Below are 17,606 nucleotides of genomic sequence, written 5' to 3'. Positions count from 1 at the left end.
TGAGTCCAATTGTCTTCTTTATTGTAATTTAAAATCTTAAAATGGTCTTCAGCCAACGCGTTTCATTCCAGTGACGGAACTTCATCAGGGTTTGGTTTGCAACATAAGAGATGTCATACCCTATTGATTGGAAAGTGGTTCCGGATCAGATAACCGAACCGTGGCCAAAGGAAGAATAATCCAATTTCCTTATTATGCAAAAGGGAGGAAATATTTCCAATAATGTATACTATGTAGTAGCCGGTGCAACACAATACAGGTAGGATTGAAGTAAAATCCAAAATCCTTAATAAGACTGTATATCAGCGTGCAAAGTCCCGCTTAGTAGCGGGATGCTACTACATGGGATCCGGAACCACTTTCCTTTGTTGGTTAATAGTGGAAAAGGGTATCCTGCACTGAGGTGAAGTGAGATGCATATTGCCCCCCATGACTTGAAATGTTCATGTTCGCCTAGTACTTTGTTGGCCAGCTATGATGATCTCCATGTGGCCTTGGTAGTTTTTCTTACCAAGTGTGTGTCTGTCCTGATACATTCCATTGGATGCAGGTCGGTTGTTTTTATGTCTCCTAGACTTGGAATATTTGAATTTAACTGCAAAATGTTACATCTGTACATGACATCACATTTCCCTTTCAACTTGAAATCAGGTTTCAGGAGCATGGTACATTGGTTCGGTTGCTGTCTGGCAGGGCTGTCACTTGTGTGATCATGTCCACTTGGGAGCTGTCTTGGTGATTGCAGGTTTGGTGCCCCATCACCATAATTAGCTTTCTCCCTCGATGTGGGGTGATAGTAGACATGTGGTGTTCCAGTGGCTAATGACTGCTGACCAGATGGATATTCTGTGCTGGCCGATCTCGGCACTTGGCCCCCTGTGTTGTCTGGAAAAATTGGGAGGCCAGGACTGAGTTCATGGGTATCCATGGTCCTCGTGTCCCAGCACCTATGGTTTGTCTGTGTTGCTGTTAAGGCTGTGCTTTCCCTCGCATTGTTACTTACTTAGTCTTTGCCACCTGCCGAGTCTCTGCTAGGACCTTCCTGTTGGAAATAGCCTGCACATTTGCTGATGTGCTAGTTGAAGTGCTTAGAGTTCTAAGAGGAGTGGCTTGTGCCCCCGGGGGAGGTTTGGATCTCCTCCTTGGTTGTCTGTTGTGGAGCTTTTGGCTTCTGAGTTTGGAGTGCCCTCGGTGGTAGCCTCCCTTTGATCACAGTTGATGGAATCGGCTTTCTGGCTGGAGGCTTCTAGGTTGCTTGATGTTTGAGAGGTTGAACTTGAGTGGGTTCCCGCCGTGTTCCTTTGTTTTGAGCAGAAAAGTGGGTATGCTGGTTTTTGACTGACAGTCAGCACCAGATCTAATGGCAATGCTAATGTATATTTAAAGAATTGTCATCTGTTCTGTACTTATTCATGTTAAAATGTTTTAACAGAGTTAACCCATCTCTCTTACTCCTCCTATTGAAGGACACTGTGTCTGTTTTGGGGTACTGCTAGCCAGAACTGAGTTCTTCATCTTCTCTTGCACTCTGCTTCGGGTCTTCACCTTTCAGCAGACATCATTTGAGCTATGTCTTTGGATTGTCACGGAAACCTCACCCATATAAGATCTGTGCTGCGCCATGCTAGGAAGTGAGAAGACATGAATAAAAACAAATACCCGTATTCAGAAAATCAGGTCCGGCTTTAGGAAGGAGGGACCAAGCTCGGCGGAGAGAAGTTTTGAAATATCTTATAGGATTAAAGGAACTTGTTGCAGAGTTCCTTGTGTGTCCAGCGATTTTCTTGCAACAATAAAAATATCAATATCACTCTGGTGATTAATGATCCTGTTAGAGAGAGATCGTAGTTTGGTCTAGTGACACTTTTGACTCATTATAAAGTAGCACAGAGGGTTAATATGCCTGCTGCAAGGAACGTGTGCCGTGTAGATCACAGAACTATATTTTATGTAGATACCTCAGTGAGTTACTGCTTTTGTCAGAAATTCTTTTGGTTCAGATGTACTAACATGAGGAATAGTGAGTTCCTAATTGTGATTTGCTGCGAATCGCAATTATGAAATCTCTATTTCTAATGTATGAAATTTTTAAATTAAAATTAGTTATTCCTAGTGGGTCACAAATCGACCTACCTCGGTAAGTCGCAGTTTGAGACCCATTAGGAATGACAGCCATCGCAGGGATGGTGGCTGGCTTGGGTCAGCAGACCACCATGTCTGTGATTGCTTTTTAATAAAGAAATCTGTTTGTTTATGAAATTCTAGGCCTGTTCCTTAAAGGAAAGTTAAATGTAATTCAAACGAAAAACATTTTAAATTAATTTTTAAGAGTAGGCCGTGGTCCTTGGTTCACTGGCTGCTTTTATTAAATATTTGGATTTACATTGTGGAATACTTACCACTCCCTTTCAGTAGTTGGTAAAAAAATTATTGTTTTGCGACTGTAATTTAGTCACAGAACATTAATACATACTACTGAAGAACAGTATTTGGAAGAAATGCCATAAACACGCCCCATCCAAATACTGATTTGCAAACCTAAATTACGATTTTATAGAATCGCAGTTTGGTGTTTTTACATACGAAAAATCATTTTGTACCCTCAGCAATGCTTCGTAAATCTGGACCTTTGTTCCTTGTATTGCATAAATTACAATCCTAATATAGCATAGTAAACTATGAACTGTTAAAGAGCTGCATGCAAACCGCAAGGTATGTGCTAGAACGTTATGTTTCTTCCCAGTCTTTCCTTAGTCTGATCTTTCTAAAAAGCGGTTTGTTTTGGGTAGAAATAAATTATTTTTTGTAAAGCCAACCCCAAACTCTGTGTTCCATTTTAAATCCTGAGTTGGTGCTTCTCCAGACAAAGTATTCTTAAAATATAGCGTGTACTGGATAAGATGTGACTCCTACACCTTGTAGTCCTCATTGTTTTACATAATATATCCTATCTTACACATATGATTCATTGTCTCAGTATAACTTGTGTGATGTAAAGTGCTCTGACACCCTATACTGGTATGAGTAGCGCTAGAAAACAAATGAAATATATATGTGAGAGAGGGGCTATGGAGATATGATGGGCTCTGCTGGAAGGTGGTAGTGAGGGAATCCCTGGCGAAGGAGGTTATTCGTGGGTACCAACAATAATTGCCGCACAGGGCACCACCAACTCTAAAGCTGCTCCTGCATAAAAGGTACAATTATAATGGTTTTCCAGCACAGAGCTTCTGATATTTTCTTCTAGCTGTTCATTTTTTTCTACTGTAATATATGTAGGTTCCGATTTCGACCTCGACCTGCAGCATTTGTAAAACTGTATTGGTAAATGTATTGTCTGATTGGGTTCATGGCTGTCTCACTATAAAGGAAAGATGTGTGATTCACCAAGGGTTTAACCTCTGTAATCAGTTTTTTTCTTCCATTTTGCATTAGAAATGTTATAAAAATTTATTTGAATAGATGACTCAAGAACTTAAACAAAAAAAATAGAGATTGCCCAGCAAACATCTGCAAATATCTGTGCCAATATCACCTTAACTGGAAGCCATTTCCAGGCCTGTCAGAGATTTTCCGGTGCCCAGGTCGACATGCGAAAGTGTGGTCCTCATCCCCGGGCGGTGTTTTTTTAAACTAAAGGGAAAGGGAGCTGTGTGCCCCTTCTCCCCTAGCTGATCTTGGCCCCAGGGACCCCATCCCTGGGTCCACTTATTTAAATAAAGGGAAGGGGGTTGTGTGCCACTACTGCCCAAGCCTTGTTAGGCACTGGAAACCCATCCCCCAGGGCTACTTTTTTAAGTAAAGGGGAGGGGGCGCATGTGCCCCCACCTCCCCAGGCTGATTGTGGCCCCAGGGACCCCATCTCCCGGGGCCCAGCATGATTTTTATCCAGGGCACATGGCCACCTACCCCGGGCTGATCTTGGCCCTGGGTTCCCCATCCCCTGGGTCCTGACAAATTTTACAAAGCAAGGGGATCACATAGCTTACTTCCCTGGGCCAATTTTAGTCTGCAGATCCCATCCCCCAGGGCCTGACTTTATTATCAGGTGCTGGAGGCATGCAGCGCCCCCACCAGGCCAAATTTGGCCCCGGGGACTCCATTATCATGGGCCTGGCATACTTATTAGCGGGAAGCAGGCACGTGGTCCCCCTCCATGTGCTGCTTTCAGTTCCGGCGATCCCATCCTCTGGGTCCAGCACACTTTTCAGGGGAAGGGGGCATTCAGCTTCCCTCCCCGGGGATTTGGTCTCCGGGGAGAACCCATGCCCAGGGGCCCAGCACTTCTTTGGGGGAGGGGGCATGCAGCCCTTTTCCTGTGTGGATTTTGGCCCTGGGGACCCTTTCCCACAGCTTTATTAAAAGGGGGAGGTGAGCATTCGGTCCACTTTCCCATGCCAATTTTGGCCCCAGGTTCCCCATTCCCCGGTGCATGGTGTAATTTTTATTGGACGGGGCGCATGCAGCACCCGATTCCCTGCTGATTACGACCCCATCCCCTGGGGCTCACCACTATTCAACAGGGAGAGGGGAGGGGCATGCACCTCCCACCCTTGATGGATTTCAGCTTCAGGGACTCCATCTCCCAGGGACTGACAACATTTTTAGGGGGAAGGGGCACGCTTGTCCCATCTTTCATGGCTGATTTCAACCCTGGTTTCTCCATCCTCCGGGGCCCAGTAGTACTTAGAAGGGGGCAGGTGCACCCCCTTCTCAGGTCAATTTTGGCCCTAGGGACCCCATCCTCCAAGGCCAGGGGTAATAATTTGGGGAGGACACGCAGCTCCCTACCCCGGGCCGACTTCGACCCCGGGGACCCCATCCCCTGGGGCCTTCCAGCATTCAACATGGAGAGAGGCACACGCCCCCCTGGGCCATTTTCATCCTCTGGTATTCCATCACCCGGAGACCAACAGCATTCCTAGGGGGAGGGGCGTGCATGGCCCCCTTTCTTCGCTGATTTCTGCCTTGGGGTCACCATCCAAAGGAGCCGTCCTCCCCAGGCCGAATTCTGTACCAGGGACCCTATCATTGGAGTCCAGCACTGTTAAGGTTGGGTGCCCTGGTGCCCACCCAAGCCGCCCACCATTCTGTAGTTGGGGGCTGCACAGGGGAACACTAAGTCTCGCGCTACCCCAGCTAGCACCCCGTATCCAGTGGGAGCTGGCAGTGCTCCCACCCACAGGAAGCAGCTTCTAATACTGGTCCCTGCGGTTCGCAAAATATTTATTTTATTTATTTATATAGCGTGAACTTAACCCAAGAGGGTATCAGAGTGCTTTACATTTAGGATCGTTGCGCTAAAAGTTACATCAGTTAAAAGAGCATAGTAAGGTACAGTACACATCAACAATGTTGCAAGAATTCGAAGGAGTAATAGCGGGGAGACGAGGAGGAACTGTGCCCAATGTCTGGCTGGGTAGGTGACAGTCAAGGGGGAAACCAGGGCCAATCTCCTCATTAGCTGCCTAGCAGCTCCACCGGGCATCAGCCATGTTGCTCAGGTCTCAGCATTCAGGAAAAAACTTTTTGAATAGATACATAGGCTACAGTAACAGAGTCAAGTAGTGGAAGAGCCTGTCCCCACTAGGGGATAAAGGTAAAAAAAGGAGGTGGGGGAGGGAGTAAAAACAAAACAGAGAAGGAGCTGGGGCCGCCCTTTAGGTCGATGAGGGATGTGTTCACGGTCTGGTCGGAGTCCGGTGGTAGGGAAAAATGTGGCAGCCATCTTGTGGTCAGGCAAGGGATTCTGACCTTGGAGTTAGAAACAGACTATCTTACAGTCAGACAGTTGAGTCTGTTTGACCCCGAGACTCTGCAGATGGGCTTGCCTCTAATTCAGTGGTTCGAATTGATCAGGTATGCTAATTATCCAGCTGGGACCTCGCTCTAAGGTGACATGTCCCTGGTGGGTGCCATTTTGAGGTCCCGCCAGAAAATGCTTTCAGAGTTCGTTTCTTTGTGGGCTTAATTCGGGTACCCTCCGTTCCTCTGAGCTCCCTTTCAGATCGGCAGGTGTTAACTCCGCTCCCCCACTCACCGCCTCACAGTCTCTGCTGCGTGTCAGCTGTTAAGTGTGGGACCCTCTCCTCGTCGGCGCCGTCACCCACGTGCACCCAGTGGGTTCACCAGGCGAGGCTGTGTCTGAAGAGTGTTGTCTCGGTCACTCCGCAGGTACCGGGGGATCGTTGGGTAATTCTTAGGTTGTAAGCAGCGAGGGCCGCTTGCAGCTGGTCAGGTGCCCCTGGCCGGGTACGTCTACAGCAGAGGTCCGGTGGGGGAGGGGCCGGAGCCCGGAGCCTGAGTCTTCGCTTTTCGGACTCGCTTCCCCATAGTTGCGGTTATCACCGAAGGGCTCAGATTGTTCGCAGTACACCCGTGGGGGCTTCCAGCCATGATTTTCAGCAGCCAGATACAGGATATTTGGGGGTCTTGGCAGAGGGCACTGGAGACGCGTCCGCTCACGCCGCCATCTTGTGTTTTAGATCCGTTTCCCTGCCCGCATCGCAGTTTCTCAAGTCCTGCTTTTAGCTCATTGCCAGTTCAGAGGATAAACGTTTGTCTGCCAAAAACAATCATCACATTGTTCCTGAGAGCAATCTTCATTTCTTTCACCAGCTGGAGCTATTTTGTAGATTTACAATAATTGTAATCAAACAAAACTGACATCCATCCATCTATTCAGCCTATTTGACTTTCAGGAGTTGCTCCTGATAGGATCTGAAAATATAAATTCAGTGATCCTGAATTACAAGTGCTTGTGTACTAGTCAAAGAGGTGGTACATCTAGTGGGGCATTTAGTCTAGAAGAGCAGCGTGAAAAAAGATGAATATTATGGCAACAAAAAACAGATAAGGTCTATACTGTGTCTGCACACCACAGAACTGTGGATGAATGCAAATATGATTCTAGGGCTTTAGACTTTGAGTTTGTGACCTGCTTTTGAAGGACAGACAGGACACTTGAACACTGGTGGGGGACTTGCTCCAAGTCAACTTCCTGGGCGGAACATTATACATGTAATCCATGTTGAAGAAGTTGAAGGTGGATCAGAAACTGGAGGTGTAAAGAAAAAGTGCCTCATATGGAGTTGCATCAGTACAACATGTAGGCCTGCAAGGCATGTTAAAATGTAATGCTTGATATTTGCATGCCTTTAAACAAATATACAGAAGCATTACAAAAATAAATAGAATATGCTGAGACAAAATGTAATTGCAAATATCAATGGCAGAGACTGCCTATGTGAAAATTGGAAATAAGTTATTACCCTTGCTGCAGGAAAAACATTAAAGAAAAGCTCTGAACCACCCTCTAAAAAGTTCAGACCACCACAACCACAACCACTACCTGCAAAAAGCACTGAAAGTCAGAATCTGCCAAAGAAGCTTGTGCCACTTGTAGGAAGCTGGCTTTTTGTATATTATAATATACTCAGGTATAGTGTGCCCAGTGTCCAGTAGCCCCCCTAAAGGCTTTACAGAGGCTAAAGTAGATCATACTAATGCTCTCTTTTGCGGTAGTGTGGGCAAGCAGTTAGGCTTATCAGAGGGCAGTTCTAAGCATTAGTTGTACTCACACAGGCAATACATGATTACACACACTCAATGACTAAATCAGAAACCAATGGTTTGTAAAAATATTCTTCTTGTATATTTATTTCTTAGAACCAAAGATACTTTGTTGCCGTAAAATAAATTTTACGATATCACTGTTTATCAATGTAAAAAGTATACACAGTGTATTTTTCAAACTGTACAACGTTATCCTCTGGGTGGTGACACAATCAACAATTTGCAGGTAAGTAAATGATTTATAGTATTGAGCTTTTGGATGGAGAATGAATAATCAGTACCAGATAAGGTTCAGGTAAATGACCTCACTGCACCACCAGTGGCACTGGGGTGGCCAAGTGTAGAGGTCAAACTCGGTCTGTGGTGCCAATGTTATACAATTGATAAAGAGGGCAATCGAAGGGGTACTGCTTACAGGTATGTAGCAAGGTATTGTAACACAGTCTTCGGGCGTTAGAGCAAGCAAAGGGGGGGCACAAGGCAGCACCAAACTTACACCCTCAGCGGCTCAAGGCCGGTCAGGGGCAGCATGCCAGCACAGCATCAGGCTCCTAATGCAAACCAAAGGGGAATCTGAAATTTGGATAAAAGCTGCAGGATCAGGGCAGGAGGCCGGACAAGAGAATCCTACAGCTGCACAGGTAAGCTGGGATGTGCTGGAGCACCAGGACACCGTCAGTAGATCTCCCCAGGGCCATGCAGCTCCGTGTCCTAGGGTGTCCTTTGGCATCAGAAATCAGTTTACTGGTGCAGTTGGCGTTGGGGGGGTGTCGTGCAGAGACTGCAGGCTTTGATGTGGAGTCTAGCTGGGGTAATCCCACTAGGAACTCTTGCTCATGATCACTGGGTAACCTTTTCTGGACCGGTGGGACTCTTGGACTTGGGCCGTGGGCATCGGGTGCAGAAGTGGTCAACTTTGCAGTTCCACAGACAGAGCTTTGGTCTTTAAACTTAGGGCCTCATTTATGAAAAGTGATGCATCGCTGCGAGAAAACAGTGATGCGTCACTTTTCATTGCGCCCTCATTGCGACACCATTGATGCATCATATTTACAGTATGACGCATCATGTAGCAAGGAGTTACAGATACGTCAGTCTTTCTGACGTATCTGTAGGCGCAAAAATGACGCATTGCTGGAGTGTATCACAAAAGTGACGCAACTCAAGCAATGGGCCATTACGAATAGGCAAGTCCCATTTGAAATGTGTCTGCGTCACTTTTACGCCTGCCACAAGGCAGGCGTAAGATATTGATGCATTTGCTTCCTAGAAGTGGCGCAGTGAAATCTCATATATTTCACTGCATCACTTTTACGACCCTTTCTTGCGTCAGAACGCCCCCTGAATACATTATACCTGGTTCAGGTATAGTGTAGTGCAGGGGTTTACAAGGTGACGCATTTACCTGGATGCGTCACTTTGTTAATATGACGTAACTTGGCGCATTTTTTACACCGCTGGTGCGTCACACAAAGTGACACACAGTCAGCATAAAAGTGACACAAGGCCTCGTAAATAAGGCCCTTAGTTTTTTACTGGACAGGTCTGCTATCCACAAAAGATCTGGAGTTTTTTTAGAAGGCAAGCAGTCCTCCCTGTGTTCTGGAGGTCGTTCAGTTGAGGGATGAGTCGCTTTTCTGTAGCAGGGTCTTTGAGGGCAGCAGACAGGCTGGTAGGGCTATGGTCAAGTCAGTTGGTATCTTTAGTCTTCGCTGCTGCACGGCTCTTCTTTGTCTTCTTCTTAGGTTGTCTGTAATTTAAGGATTAAGGCTTAGGGATGCCCCTAAATACTATATTTAGGAGCTTTACAGGATTAGAAGGTAGTAGCCAACGGGCTACTTACCTTTAGTGTGACTACACCCTTTGTATGTCCACTCCCTTTGGGGAGGGGGCATATCCCTAACCCTATTGGCTAGAACCCTCAAACACAATATGGAGGATTCTCAAAGGAGGGGGTCCCTTCAGCTCAGGACACCTTAGGGGTGGTCCTGGCTGAGTGGGGACAAACCTCTCCTGCTCACTAATTTTCCTGTCAACCTTGCTACCAAAGGGGAGGAGCCAAGATGGCGACCGGAGCAGACGCTTGAGCGCCCGGCTCCGTCGGCCCTTGGCCTCAGACTATCATCCTGATTCCTATCCTTGCTGATTTTCGAGGTGCAACGTGTGTGACGACGCGCTGACCACGCCGCCGCTTTCCCGGAGTCTTAGCCCGCCCGGACGCCGGAGTTCTTGGTGCCTTTGTTCCCCGTGCGGGACCCCTGCTCTACTGTGGCCGCGGCCGGCCCCCTGGAAGCGTCGTGGTCGCCGGACCCGCTGGTACAACTCTGAGCCCCGCGGTCCCGATCCAGCCTCACCCCACGGACTGTCGCCAGAAGAGCCGGGGGAGAGACGCCCGGACACCTCCTGCACTCTGCACCTGGAGCTGGAGGGTAAGCCCCGGCGTGGCGGGTCTCCTACCCCGCTCTGTGGACCACGCTGTGGAGGGCTGCAGACCCCCTTCTTCTACGGCCTAGTCGGCCGCAACGAGAGGCCGAGGGAGGGGAATCGACTGTTGGCTTTCACCTGTTGCGGCGCAGACCTATTGGGAATTGCCTCCTGGTCACGACCCCCCCCCCCCGACCACGGTACCGTTCAGCGGTACAACATGGCGCTGTTTGCCTGCTCGCTGCTGGGGGGTGATGCTTCTGTCTCGCCCGCTGCCCGCTTCGCCCTCCCTCTACCAGACTCCGGCTCCCCAGTGCCATCCCGGATTGCTGCCGCTGTGGGGGCGCAGCCTCCGCTGACATACGGCTCCGTTCTGGCTGCCCCGCGGGACTTTCGGCTGCAATTGTGTGCCGGCTTGCAAACGCTCAGTGAGCGGTTCGACACCATACTGTCTGCTGCGGGTCGTGAGCGCCCCGTTTGTGATCAACGAGATGTGAGTCTGCCTGTGCTTTGGTCCTCCTGCGGGGAAGCGGCGACTGGGTATAACAGTGCTACATTGGTGTCCGCATTTGGCTTTCTCGGCACCCAGGATCACTCGCCCTCCTGTTCAATGGCGGATACTTTGTTTCCCCGGTCGTTGCTCCCTGCTTTGTTGTTGCCTGCCTCACAGTGCCCGCAGGAGTTTCCAGCTGAGCTACACCGGACGTTCACTAGGAACCGTGCACGGTGGTCTACGGCTCCTTTAATACGGAACTCATGTACTTTACAAGCCAGGTCTGGATTTCATATTGTGTGCAAGGGGACTTTATTGGATGATCGGCGGCCATTTTGTGACTTTACTTCTCCTTCTTCTTCCACGCGGCCATATTGCCTTTGTCTGTTCGGGATGCGGGGCCTTCACGAGGGGGCGGGTCTACTCGTAAGCCCGCGAACGGGCCAGGGCTAGATTACTTGATATCATCATGGTTTCTCGGACGGGCTGGACTGGGACTGGAATTGTTTGCACATGTTGTACGCACTTGTCGTGATCTGTTTGCCTTCATTTCCTTATTATTACATGCTATCTTCACACGACAGCCTTTGGGTGTAGTGGGGTTTCAGTGTGTGGCGGCTTGGTTGGCCGGTGGTGTCGGGCGCTCCGAGGTTACGTGGGCTCCTCCCCGCCTTCTTCCTTTTCTCTTTCCTTAGTTTCTTTACTCTATTCCTACTTTCTCTCTCTTCTATATTTCGGGTTCATTGGGCGACAGGCACTATGCTGGGGGGGGGGCAGGCCGTAGCCTCCGCATTGGTGTAGGGTGGGGGGGTAATTTACTGTTTCCTTTTAGTTCTATGGGCCTCTTTCTTCATCTCTCTGCGCTATACTTGTTTCGATTCGGGCTCCGGGTGTGGGGTGGATTGTGAAGGGGCGGCGTTTAGGGGGTGTGTATTCGCTAATGCTATGATCCTGTTCTCTAGCTGCATCGCCTTACTGTATGTGATTTCTATGGCTGTTTTACCGATGCTGCTGCTCTCCAGTGTATGAAGCTATCTCGTGGACTCGAATCTCCTTGTTCCTATCCTTTACTGACTTTGTCTCGATAAAATTATTTTAAAAACCTTAAAATTAACCTGCACTTCTCCTGCCCCTGGTGTCAAGGATCCCTCCAGTGTAATCCTGATTCGTTGCTTACCTTGACCATTGATGCTCAGGGGATGTACCGTTTGTTTCTGTGCTCAACGTATTGTGGCCGGCCTGATGGTTGTAGGCCCGTATTTGTTCCTTTACTATGCACAAATAAAGGTTTTTTAAAAAAAAAAAAAAAAAACCTTGCTACCAAAAGTGGGGCCTGGTCAGGTGGGTGGGCATCTTCACTAGCTGTAGAGAGCGTGCTCAGCATAACAAAGGGTGGGAAGCCTTTGAGACTCACGCCTTTCAATGCTGTTCCTGCTTGGGGGTGTGTGTGAAGCACCTCCACCCAGAGACAGCTTTGTTTCTGTCGCGCGAGAGCAAAAGGCTCCTACATCAGGGGGTCAGAAACATGTCTAGAGGTAGCAGGCTAGTGCAGACCAGTCAGGCAAACACTAGTAAGTTGGTAGGTTTTCAGGGGGAACCTCTGAGGTGCCCTCTCAGTGCATTTCTTAATAAATCCACCACTGGCATCAGTGTGAGTTTATTAAGCTGAGATGTTTGATACCTAACTTCTTGGACTTCAGCGAAGCAATCCTAGAGCTGTGGAACTCGTAATACAAAGCTCCCAGCCCAAGTACCCAGTATGGCCTCACTGTGCCGTTATAGTGTCTAAGAGTGAACTTACACACTATAGGGATTTATCTGCTCATGCGATTATGCCGTGACATGAGGTATAGTGCACCCTGCCTTAGGGCTGTCAGGCCTGATGTAGGGGTAACTTACCTATGCCTCTTGCAGTGCTGGTAGGCCTGACACACAGGGAGGTATGCTGAGTCGACTTTTCACTTTTATCTGCACCAAAGCACACAGGCTGCAGTGGCAGTGTGCATGTGGTTGGTGAGGAGACTCTTAGGGTGGCATGATACATGCTATATCACCTAGAGACCCTCTCTGGTCATAAGGCCCTCGGTACCCCTGGTAACTTTTACAAGGGACTTATAATAAGCCAGAGGTGTGTCAATTGATTGGGGAAACAATGGTACAGTTTTGGGAAGGAACACTGGTACTTGAAACCTGGTTAGCAGGGACACAGTAGTCTACAGTCAAAGTTGTAGCACAAGCCAGACAAAAAGTATGGGCTTAGTACTGCAACCGGAACCCACTTACCTACACCACTTTTGCTACAACAACACAGACAGTGTCCACTAGTCAACTAACAACCACACCGTCTGTGACTTCAAGCACTGTGTTTTCCATCACTCAATCAAAAACTACCATTCCAACTGCCACAGTACCAAACAGTCAGACTGTTTCTGGAATTATGGCCACTGCCCAATCTCCTGACACACCTATGTCTGCCACCATCACTGCAACTAGATCACTTTGGCGAGCCTCCAGCCCTCAAAGTCTATTAGATGTGCCAGGAAGAGAGGGAGCAAGATGATGGTATGAAACAGCCAAATGGAGGGGCAGACATAAAGTGGCTGATAAATTTTCACCATCTGCCATCATCATCTTTGTAGTACACGCCTTGGTCAAACTTTTCCAAAGAACTGCTACCACATAGGAAGCTCATGACTCTTTACTGCAAAATTCCAAATACTCCATAAATGCAGCAATCCCAATGGGGAATCGGATGGAAACTCTGTGTAACAGAATAGGTCATATTGTGAAGAATTGAGCAGCAACAATGCTGTTGCATACAGTTGCAACACAATATAAGGTCCGCTCATAGAAAATGTTTGGTGGACCCTTGCTGAAAAGACAATGAACTAATGTACAAATGATGTACAAATGATGCATGCAGAAAGATAATTTATAAGCAGGGTTTCTGAAGGATATATAAGCATGCTTTTTCACTAAAGTCAAATACGTATGCCCTTGTGGCCAATCATTTTAGAAAAATGCCTGGTGGCATATTCATTCTTCAAGCACAAGCAGCCCTTTGCCCTACCATCCTCCTCTTCCACACCTTAACAACAGGTCTTTGTTATCAGGCCTTGAAAAAAGTCTACTCCTACAGCTATTATTTAAGGGATCGATAGTACATTTGCAAACAAAGATTGCTGCATAAGTGTTCTTAAGAAGATGGATTCTGAACAATTTTGATTGGTTTGGTGTTTAAGGACATATGTAGTTATCATTAGTTTGTGTGTTCCTTTGGTTTGTGGTGTGTTAAAACCTTATCCCAGGAAAAGAACAGTATAATTTGTGTGTTTAAAAAATTATATTTAGGCAAATAATTTTGTGACTGAACAAATAAAAGTAATCAATCTTGACTGAGTTCATTCCATTGTTTGTTTTTTGTAGCTATCTGAAGGTAGAGATTAATAAGATTTTATCTTGTAATGTATTTGTCTCATAATTAAAAAATAACATTCATCGTGAGTGACTAATTATGTCCTCAATCATAAATGTGTGCATCCATATTATAGAAAATAAATGCGGGGGAGCCTTCATCAACGATTCTGCGCCCACAAAAGTTGTTTCCTGCATGCACAGGGGTGGGACCTTGTTCCCAAGCATGCTTTGTGACCGGGAGAGCCTTAGGATGCTGCTTGTTTGCTTCTGGCCTCCCACACCATGGGACACGCAGAGGATGCACCTGGGGGCGTGCCCGAGCAAGGAGCAGGCTGTCTGGCTGGGCCCACTCTCTGATATTGGGACCTTTAGGTGAGTGCCCATATTCTGCATTAGTATCAATCAATCAATATAAACTTTATTCGGTTTTTGAAGTATAAAACCATAAAAGTTGACAGAACATAAAAATAATTGAATATTCAGAATAGCAGCACAATTTATCATCAGTTGTCCCATGGTAGACTGTAACATAATAACCATAAAACAGAGTGACACAAAATCATAAGGTATTATAAAATTGTGAAAGGTCAGCACCATTAAACATTGTAAAACGACGTTATAACATATATCCGATTGTTTGGTGACATCAAATTGCAATTCATAAATCGACAATTTTCCCCTTTAAGTTAATTCCCTCAATAAAAGAGTCCTATTTTATAAAAGTGAATAAAACTTAAAAATGGTAACCATAAGCCTAAAACACTCAACACTTTTTAATCAAGACAAGCCCTGGATTTCACCACAGATTTCAGATAACCAACAAAGAAGAAAATACAATTGTCCTTAAGCAGTTATAGATACAGGAGAGCTGGGCGCGCCTGAGCAAAATTCAGCTTCTTTGAAATATAGGGACTAAAAAAGACTTCCTCTGAACCTCATAAAATTTCCAGCAAAACATAAAATGTAGCAGGTCCTGTGGAGACTCACCATCGAAGCCACAGCATGCGAGCTGCTGGCCTCTACTGCAACCCCTGGGGAAGGCAAGCAGGAGGTGAACAGATAAAAGCCACAGGAGATATGGCTCGGCTAATAGGGTCGTCTTTAGCATTACAAATTTACGAATCCTTGGTTTCTGCAGCTCCAGCTCTTCCCTTTCCAATGTTCTTAAACTGATAGAGGACTCCCTTATTATCCTCACATCCTTATTGGTTATTAAATCAGGGTTAGTAAAAAGTTCAGCTCGTACCACTTTTTCAAAGCTGCTCTCAATGTATTTAAACCAAGGTATATTAATCGCATGATCCAGGGACATACAATCCTTTAAAATCAAATGGCAAAGTGTTAGGCCCACGTTTAACCAGGTTTTTAGCCAAAAAATCAAGGGTCTGAGTGCCAAAGTATCGCTTAGATAAGGTACCCCCAATTCCTCGTGTACCACCAGGTTGGGGCGTGCCCTGGGGTACACCTAACATGCGATTTAGAAAGGAATTCTCAGCTACCTAAAAAACATCTGTGGCAATGTACCCCCATAGTTCACTCCCATAGGCGGCTGTGGCTATACTTCTTGCTTGGTAGATCTTCAACAGGGCAGATATAGGCCTATTGCCCAGTTTAGAGGCAAAGTTGAAAATAGCTGTGTTCACCCGCGCCAGGTCCCCCTTCTTCCTTTGTTTAAGCAGAGCCCATTTTAGCTGGTCATCCAGGATAACTCAGAGATAGGAGAAAGCATCGGGGTACCTTAAGTGTACCTACTCTGAATTGAAAACTCTTTTTCGGGCGTATCCCTACTTCCATAACAAAAGATTTTGAGTTATTAATGGTTAGATCATGTTCCGACATAAAATCAGAAAAAGCTATGATCAGAGAGTAGAGCCCCCTAGCAGTCCTGGAAATGAGGACCGCGTTGTCCGCATAAAGTAGAACAGGGAGGCCTCGGCGGCCTGCTCGGGGATAATCCACCCCAGTTGATAAAATAGCTTTATCTAGATTATTAATGTAAAGGTTAAACAAAAAAGGCACCACAATACACCCCTGTCGTACACCTCTTGTGTCAAATGTCAAAGTTCCGGGACACCCGGAGCCCGTTTGAAAATCTAACTTTAGCCTTAGTTGCCTGGTGAAGGTCAGCCAAAAAATAGACGACAGAAGCATCAACTCCAATATCCTTCATGGACTGCCACAGTTTTCCCCTATTCACACGATGAAACGTGGAGAAGTCCATGAAGGCTAGATAAATAGTGCAGTATCACGCCACAGTGTACTTGTTAAGTATCAAATTTAGGTTGAGACATTGGGTGATGGTTGACCGGCCCGAGCGGAACCCATATTGTACCTCTGTGAGTATCTCATGTTCCTCTGTCCAGGTGGTCAATCTATCAAGTAGCACACGACCCAGCACCTTGACTACTGAGTCCAACAGCAAAATGAGCCTGGAACAATGTGTACGGCCTCGTTCACCCTTTATAAAAACTGGCAAGATTGGCCAGGACTCCGGGCATCCTTTCTTAGCAGTTTCATTATTAAAGGCTGTAAGCACAGGAGCCCAAAAGGGTACGTCAGATTTAAAAAGGTCCCGGGGAATACAATCAAGTCCCGGCTCTTTGTTACTTGTCAAGCCAATAATGACCTCCATGACCTCCCCCAATTCGAAGGTTAAAACCAGTGCATCTGCCCCTTTCCCATGCTGACATGGCTGCTATAACGGACTTTCAAACATAGTTTGGAAATGGAGCACCCATTCGTCCTCGGTAATATGTGCGCCCAAGTCCCCACCTTCAACATGGACTAGGAAGGGTCTATTCATAATGCTCCAGAACCTGGAGCTATTCTTCAGGGTACTGGCTTCTGACAACTCCCTCCATGCTTCATCCTTCAAAATAGATTTACGTTTAGCTAACTTCAATTTATAATCTTTGCGGCATGCTCTAACCAAAGCCTGGTTCCTGGGTCTCTCATCAAGGGCCTCCCGCAGTTTTCTTGAAGCCAGCGAGCAGGACGAGTCAAACCATTTTGGGGTTATTAAAACTGTGCTGTGTACCGGAGAATTACAAAATTCTCCTACTCTAAGGGAGATAGTGTTAAAAGCCCTTATTACCTCTTCCAGGGAAGTACCCGACGAGGTACACAGTGAAAATTCACTAGCACAAGATTCTTTTACTGATTTATACAGACTCTCGGGAGAGATCTGTTGGGTGGTCAATAAAGGGCCTCCTAGTTTAACACAGAGGGGGTTATGGTCACTGAAAACACTGTCCTCAATTATAAAACCTTGAAATTAGGATTGTAAAAGGGAAAAAAATAAAATAAAATCAATAAATGTGCCGCTACATCTCCCTTTAAAGGAGGGGACAGAGGCCGTGCTCAACAGATCACCCAAGGACATGAGAGATATCAGGTTAAATTTGTGTAGGAGGCCGTTCAGAACATCCCCCTGAACAGAATGTTTGAAGCGAACCCCCTCTGCCCTTGGACATCTCATGTTGGCTAAACGTGTAGTCCCAGGGTCCCCAAACGGATGTATATTAAAATCCCCCACAACCATAAGGTTGTGAAGATCTGCTATGCAGTGTCGTCATATAAAAGTTCCTAACAGTGTGATGTTACACCCATCGCTAGAGCATGATGTCGCATTATAAAAGTTTACAAAAACCTTTTTGTATGCCCCTCTGCTTAAGACCATGGACTGTAAACATGAGAT

This window comes from Triturus cristatus, chromosome 11, assembly GCF_964204655.1.
Source record: "Triturus cristatus chromosome 11, aTriCri1.1, whole genome shotgun sequence".
NCBI lineage: Eukaryota > Metazoa > Chordata > Amphibia > Caudata > Salamandridae > Triturus > Triturus cristatus.
This window is presented reverse-complemented; position numbering follows the sequence as displayed.